Below are 7,618 nucleotides of genomic sequence, written 5' to 3'. Positions count from 1 at the left end.
GATATCTTAGAATAAAAACAAGCGTGATTGAATGAAAAACAGTAGTAATTGCATTAATCCATCGAGACACAACAGAGCTCCTCACCCCCAACCATGGGGTTTAGAGACTCATGCCGTAGAAAATACAAGTTCTGATGTAAAATATCATGTGGTACAAAGTGAATCTCTAAAAGTGGTTTTTATAATGAACCAGTGACCTAGGTTTACAGAAAATGAGTAAGCTAAGATAGATAGTGCAGAAATCCACTTCTGGGGCCCACTTGGTGCGTGTTTGGGCTGAGCATTGAAGCTTTCATATGTAGAGACTTTTCTTGGAGTTAAACGCCAGCTTTTGTGCCAGTTTGGGCATTTAACTCCAACTTTTATGCCAGTTCTGGCGTTAAACGCCAGAAAATGGTAGAAACTTGGCGTTTAGACGCCAGTTTGCGTTATCAAAACTCGGGCAAAGTATGGACTATTATATATTGCTGGAAAGCCCAAGATGTCTACTTTCCAATTCAATTAAGAGCGCACCAATTGGGCTTCTGTAGCTCCAGAAAATCCATTTCGAGTACAGGGAGGTCAGAATCCAACAGCATCTGCAGTCCTTTTTCAGCCTCTGAATAAGATTTTTGCTTATGTCCCTCAATTTCAGCCAGAAATTACCTAAAATTACAGAAAAATACACAAAATCATACTAAATCCCAGAAATATGATTTTTGAATAAAAACTAATAAAAATATAATAAAAACTAACTAAATCATGCTAAAAACTACCTAAAAATAGTGCCAAAAAGCGTATAAATTATTTGCTCATCAGGGACGGACTAACTATGCTTCTGAGCATACTCTGAATCATTTTACGTGCTATTTAGGATATTTGATTGATAAACATAGCATAAGGTTCATGAGCATACATTTGGGAATTTGACTCACTAGACTTGCAATATTGAGACTGATCACATTGATATCACTTGTTTGGTGTGAACAAGAACCAAATGGCATCTCATAGGCATGGGCGTGGGCATAGTCGAGGTTGGAGATGGAGAGGTAGTGAGGTAACCATACCGGTAGATAGTTTGATCGATTTCATGACTGCGATGACGAGTGTTGCTGCTGCCATTGGTGCTGTTGCTGCAGCGACCAGCCGAGCGATGGATAGGATGGAACCATAAACTAGAATTGGCAATGCCAGTGGTAATGAATATGAAGGTGGAAATAATATTCTGAGTACAGTGATACCAGTGGAGGTAATGGGTTATCCACTGTTAACTCACACAGGTCAAGCAACGGGAGAAAGCCCAAGAAGGACCAAGGTGACAAGGAGTGATTGCCGGGAATCTTCCACAAAGAAAAAGGGAAAGAAGATTACACCAAGGAGTCAAAGTTTCAAGAAGGATCGTTTTGTCACTTCGCGTTCTCAACGCCAGAACAATGACCAAAGAAACGACAACCATCAGGGACAGGATTCAGAGGAGCAAACTAGTACTCAACCGGAAGACTTGAAGTGTCTGAGATACAAAAAGTATCATCCAAACAGACCATGCAGGGCCAAACTAGGCGTATGTTACAAGTGTGGGATACCAGGGCATATGTCTTGGAATTGTCCATACAGAGAATACCGGGATGCAACCGAATTTGATTCTCATACCCAAGGTAATTACAAACTAGCAGTTGAATTTCTAACTTCCTTGCATACCATTAATATGTAATATTCATTCGTGATGCATGACAAGTTTTCATAATCGTGAAGTCCAAGTTAATGATTAGTCGAAGACTATTAGTTGTTGAGATGGAGTGATATTTAATTAACCTAGAGGAGTGGCTAGGCTCTTGAAGGATAAAAATTAGAGTGATGCAGCAGAAGTAGGGTGGATTATACCTAAGGAATCGGAACTGTTAAGAGCTACGCGGAGTTATCGTTTGAAATCCAATGACGGTAAGCTCCGAGGAAGGGGAATGGAACAGATTCAACCTTTAGTTGTTAATTATTTAAGAGGCGAGTGAAGATAAGGTCAAATTCCTGTTGCAAGTTGTAACAACCCCGTTTTTCGAGTATGCGAGATCTTTTCTGAAGGCACAGATTTCTCCGGAATATCAATAAAGGGAACACCTCTGTTGTATCATCAAGAATCTCAATCCTCATTGTTATTATGTCATCTTTAAGCTAGAACCTCTTTTGAGATAAGCTCAACAATGCAATCACGAAGAACCTAGTTTTTGAACCATATCTGTTAGGAGTTTTGATTCTAGTTTACGTAAATAGGCTCAATTTGACGAATCGGACTCGATTCATGAGAGAAGAGAGATAATAGTATAATATTATTATTATATTAGTATTAGAAGATGCTTGAATGATATTATAAGGTTACCTGGTTTGTTTTAGTTAAAAACAGAAAATCGGTTTAACCGGGTTCACAGTTTACTGGTGCAGGTTAGCACCAGCACTCTCTGATGACTTTAGCAATGCTAATGCCTCAACATACATGTTCTATTCTCATATTAAATATGTTACTAGTGTCATTTATGCTAGTAGCTCAGAAAAGAATTTTTAGAGATGTTTTTACAAGTGTTCCGATACATCTAGTTTTAGCAGTTATACATCTGAGATATTTTAATATCATTTTAATTCACCTCCAAGCCAACCAATCAAAACTCACCTTACACCCCCAAGTTCTCCAAGGCTGTCTCATTTCTTGATTTTGGCCGAAAATTACAAGAGAGAAAAGAGAGAAACTTTCATGACACGTAAATCTTCAAAGCTTGATTTCTTCTGAACTAAAACTCAAATCAAAACTTTGATTACACCAAAATGATCCTCTCTTCCTCCTCTACATAACCATGTAACTTATCAATGGTGGAAATAAGGTTAGATGGCTGTCCCTTTCCCCTTTGAATTCGGTTTTCAAGGAAGCATGCTTAGAACATGTGTTTTCTTGATGTTTTTCCTTAGATCTCTTGCTTAGCTTGACTTGTGAGCCAAGAATCTTTAATCCCCAGCACGTCTAAGGTGAGGAATCCCTTCCTAACATGTTGGTTAAGGTTTGGTCAGTTGAGGTTTCATGGATTCAAAGTTGTTCTTGATGTGTTTTAGGAGGAAAAAGTGCAAAAAGAACACCTAAAAGCATAACCGGATTTGAGGCAGCAAATCAAGGTAGGGTTTGGTAAAATTAATCTTGATTAATTGTGTTTGAGTGTTGTGATTATGATATGGTTTGGTTATGGTTGAAATTTATTGTTTATATGAGTGATTCTTATTGAAATTTTGGTGAAAATTTGATGAAATTTGATGATATTCAAGCTATGAATGCATGTTCTTGTGGATGCTGAATTTTTGAACCCTAGGACTCAAATTAGAGTGGTTGCAATTTTATTTTGAATTATGGTAAAAATTGGTTGATGAAATGATTAAAAAACGGGTAAAAACAGAGAAAGAATCTGAAGAATTTACGGAGAACACGAAGAACACTTTGAGTGTGGTGAAGACAATGAAGAACACCTTTTTGATCCATTAAAGGGCAAGGAAGTAAATATTTTGGTGTTTGGGGGGTTATTTTGTAATTTCCAAAAGTTAGGGTGGTTAAAGTAGAAATATTAAAAGATACGGGTGGTAAAAAGTTAATTTTAAAGGTTAAAAGTTAAAAAGGGGTAATTTTCAAAAATTTAATGATAAAATAATAAATAATAATAAAATATTAAATAATAATATTTAATTAAAAATAATATTTTAATAAAAATAATAAAGTAATGCAAAAAATGCAATTTTTCAAAAAAGCTTTAGAAAGATAACTTTAATCTCAGAATCTCATAATTACCTTCATAAAACACTTAGGGAGTGGTAATAACATATTAGTGAGGCAAAGATAAAGGAAAGATAGAAAGTTAAAGAAAAGATGAAAAGCGAAGAAAAAGTCTGTAAGGTTTTAATGACAGAAACAAACAGATATTAGTGAACGAACTAGGAGGAACATAGTTAGTTCTTGAGTTGTGCCTAGGGTTAGGTATACTATGAAAAGTTAAACTGTTTCAGTATAGACTTAATGAACCTATACTTGGAACAGGCTAACTATTCATACCGAAATTTAAATAGGCTATAAATACATATGTTGAACAGAAAAACCAGAGCAGAGTATAGAGACAAAGAGAAAAGAGTAATCAGAGCAAAGTAAAGAGACAAAGAGAAAGGGGTAATATAATAAAGAGAATAGAGGAAAAGAGTATAAAAATTAAGAGTTAAGCCTTGTGGCATGATATTCTATTGTATATTCATCTGCTCCTTTTCTGTTGGCCTTAGAGATCCTGTAGGCCCAAGTTCATCATCAGTGAGTTGTTATTCCTATAGCCCGAAGTTCACCTACAGTGAATATCAATTGTGTATCTCAGGATATTGCTTCTGTAGGCCGAAGTTCACCTACAAAGAGTTATGATTCCTGTAAGCTGAAGTTCACTTATAGGGCCCCATTTCTGTAAGCCGAAGTTCAATTACAGGGGTGCCATTTCTGTAGGCCGAAGTTCAGCTACAGAAAGTTGTTGTGTTGTGTTTAGACTATCCCTGTAAGCCGAAGTTCACTTATGGGAGTGCTATTTCTGTAGGTCGAAGTTCACCTATAGAGAATAAGCCATATCTAGGACTAGTTCCTAGGTAATGTCAGGCTGTAGGGTGTAAACCGACACGTAAGCTCATGGCCTACATAGGACGGACATGCATCATACTTGGTTGTGCATTTCCTCTATTATGACTGTTGAATGAATGTATGCTTTGTTTGTTTGTATTCAATTCTCTGTGTCCATGTTATATTTTTTTGTATTCTTTTGTTCGTGTTTTGCTTTCTGTTTTCTCTATTTTCTCTATTTATCTGTGTCTTCTGTTTACTACTTCATTATATTCTGCTATTCATCTGCGAAACAACACAGAATTAATGAACTTAACTAATAACCCCGGCCCTACTAAGAACTCCCCAGTTCTTACCCCTTCTCTCTCCCTTTCCCCTCTAGATGGAAGCAAGAGTATCCTTCCGTAGTCCACTGATGATCGTTCTGTAAAAGGGTTCTGCCTTGGGTAGTCTTCTGAGTCTAAAGCAAGATTTGTTTTTTGTTTATATGTATATACTGTGAGATCAGCCAAGGTTTGCACCTCATTCGTATGCGAACTTTAACCAAAATCCTGTGTACGAGACTCCTGTTATGTGCCTACGTGATGAAGTACCAGTGAGACCTCATATGACAACCTATGATCGTGCAGAGGAGTAGTAGACGATCTTCCACCTTTGATGACATTCCACTTGACTTTAGTTTTGAAGACTTAGAACACACTTTCCCTCGCTTTAGTAGTTTAGAGGACTAGGTGAGTATAGAGCCTCGGCTAGCCTGGGTGCCAACTTAGGGACTTCTTGAACAGGTCAGGGCCAGGGATGTTGTATGTATATATATGTATATAGTTATTACCGAGCTATATCTAGGGGTGTTCTAACTAAAAGTCTATATTCTAATAAAGGCTAAATCACCAAATGTTGTCAACTGCTTGTGATGTACTTATGTGTGGTTGTTTATAACTGTTTTATTTGTTATCATTTGTGAATTGATTCTAAATAATTCAATTTATTAATCCAAACGTTTTCAAAAAAAGTACCTCGCAAAATAACTACGCTTTTAACAATGAATCAGGCTCATATAATAAATAATAGATAATAATTAGGAAGACAAGTTGGTAGCGCTCAGTTTCCAGTATGATCATGACGTACCAGAACTTGGGTTGTTACAATTTGGTGTCAAAGCAGTTTGTTCCTAGTAAAGCCTGGGGAGTGGGCTGACTATGCTTCGTTGCATATTCTGCTTGTGTGTCTCGTGCTGTTAGGGTATCTTTAAGATACATTTGGCATCAATGTTTATGAGTACTCCTTTTGGGAATGTTCGCGCCTAACTTGAGATATTAAGATTGATCACCTTAATGTTGATTGTTTGGTGCGGATAAGACCTCAATGACTGCGAATAGGCATAGTTTAATCCAGCTCCGAATGACAAATTGATGCGAGGCACAGCTATCCTTATAGCTGTTATGATCTCCATGGCTATGACTATGTGAGATTTGGGTGTTGTAAGGAACGGGCTGATCTCTTCGTCAGTATGGCTTGAAGGAAATAGATCGCTTGAAGATGGATTCTTGCACGTAGTTGAAATTTTGAGGGTAAAATTTTCTTTTAGAAGGGTAGAATGTAACAACCCTGTTTTTCGAGTATGCGAGATCTTTTCTGATGGCACGGATTTCTTTGGAAGATCAATAAAGGGAACACCTCTGCTGTATCATCAAGCAGCTCAATCCTTATTGTCATTATATCATCTCTAAGCTAGAACCTCTTTTGAGATAAGCTCAACAATGCAATCACGAAGAACCTAGTTTTTGAACCGTATCGGTTAGGAGTTTTGATTCTAGTTTCCGTAAACAGTCTCAGTTTGACGAATTAGACTCGATTCATGAGAGAAGAGAGATAATAGTATAATATTATTATTATATTAGTAATAGAAGATGCTTGAATGATATTATAAGGTTACCTAGTTTGTTTTAGTTAAAAACAGGAAATCAGTTTAACCGGGTTCACAGTTTACTGGTTCAGCTTAGCACCAGCATTCTCTGATGACTTTAGCAATGCTAATGCCTCAACATACATGTTCTTTTCTCATATTAAATATGTTACTAGTGTCATTTATGCTAGTAGCTCAGAAAAGAATTTTTAGAGATATTTTTACAAGTGTTCCGATACATCTGAGATATTTTAATATTATTTTAATTCACCTCCAAGCCAACCAATCACAACTCACCTTACACCCCCCAAGTTCTCCAAGGCTGTCTCATTTCTTGATTTTGGCCGAAAATTACAAGAGAGAAAAGGGAGAAACTTTCATGACACGTAAATCTTCAAAGCTTGATTTCTTCTGAACTAAAACTCAAATCAAAACTTTGATTACACCAAAATGATCCTCTCTTCCTCCTCTACATAACCATGTAACTTATCAAGGGTAGAAATAAGGTTAGATGGCTGTCCCTTTACCCTTTGAATTCGGTTTTCAAGGAAGCATGCTTAAAACATGTGTTTTCTTGATGTTCTTCCTTGGATCTCTTGCTTAGCTTGACTTGTGAGCCAAGAATCTTCAATTCCCAGCACGTCTAAGGTGAGGAATCCCTTCCTAACATGTTGGTTAAGGTTTGGTCAGTTCAGGTTTTATGGATTCAAAGTTGTTCCTGATGTGTTTTAGGAGGAAAAAGTGCAAAAAGAACCCCTAAAAGCATAACCGGATTTGAGGCAGCAAATCAAGGTAGGGTTTGGTAAAATTAATCTTGATTAATTGTGTTTGAGTTGTGTGATTATGATATGATTTGGTTATGCTTGAAATTGATTGTTTATATGAGTGATTCTTGTTAAAAATTTGGTGAAAATTTGATGAAATTTGATGATATTCAAGCTATGAATGCATGTTCTTGTAGCTGCTGGAATGTCGAACCCAAGGACTCATATTAGAGTTGAATTTTTGTTGAAATCCAGTAGGAAATAAGGGGATTTAGTGGATGCAATTTTATTTTGAATTATGGTAAAAATCGGTTGATGAAAAGATTGAAAAACGGGTAAAAACAGAGAAAGAATCTG

The sequence above is a fragment of the Arachis hypogaea genome, chromosome 13, assembly GCF_003086295.3.
Source record: "Arachis hypogaea cultivar Tifrunner chromosome 13, arahy.Tifrunner.gnm2.J5K5, whole genome shotgun sequence".
Classification (NCBI taxonomy): Eukaryota; Viridiplantae; Streptophyta; class Magnoliopsida; order Fabales; family Fabaceae; genus Arachis; species Arachis hypogaea.
The sequence above is the reverse complement of the archived record's forward strand: the minus strand, read 5'-3'. Positions refer to the sequence as shown.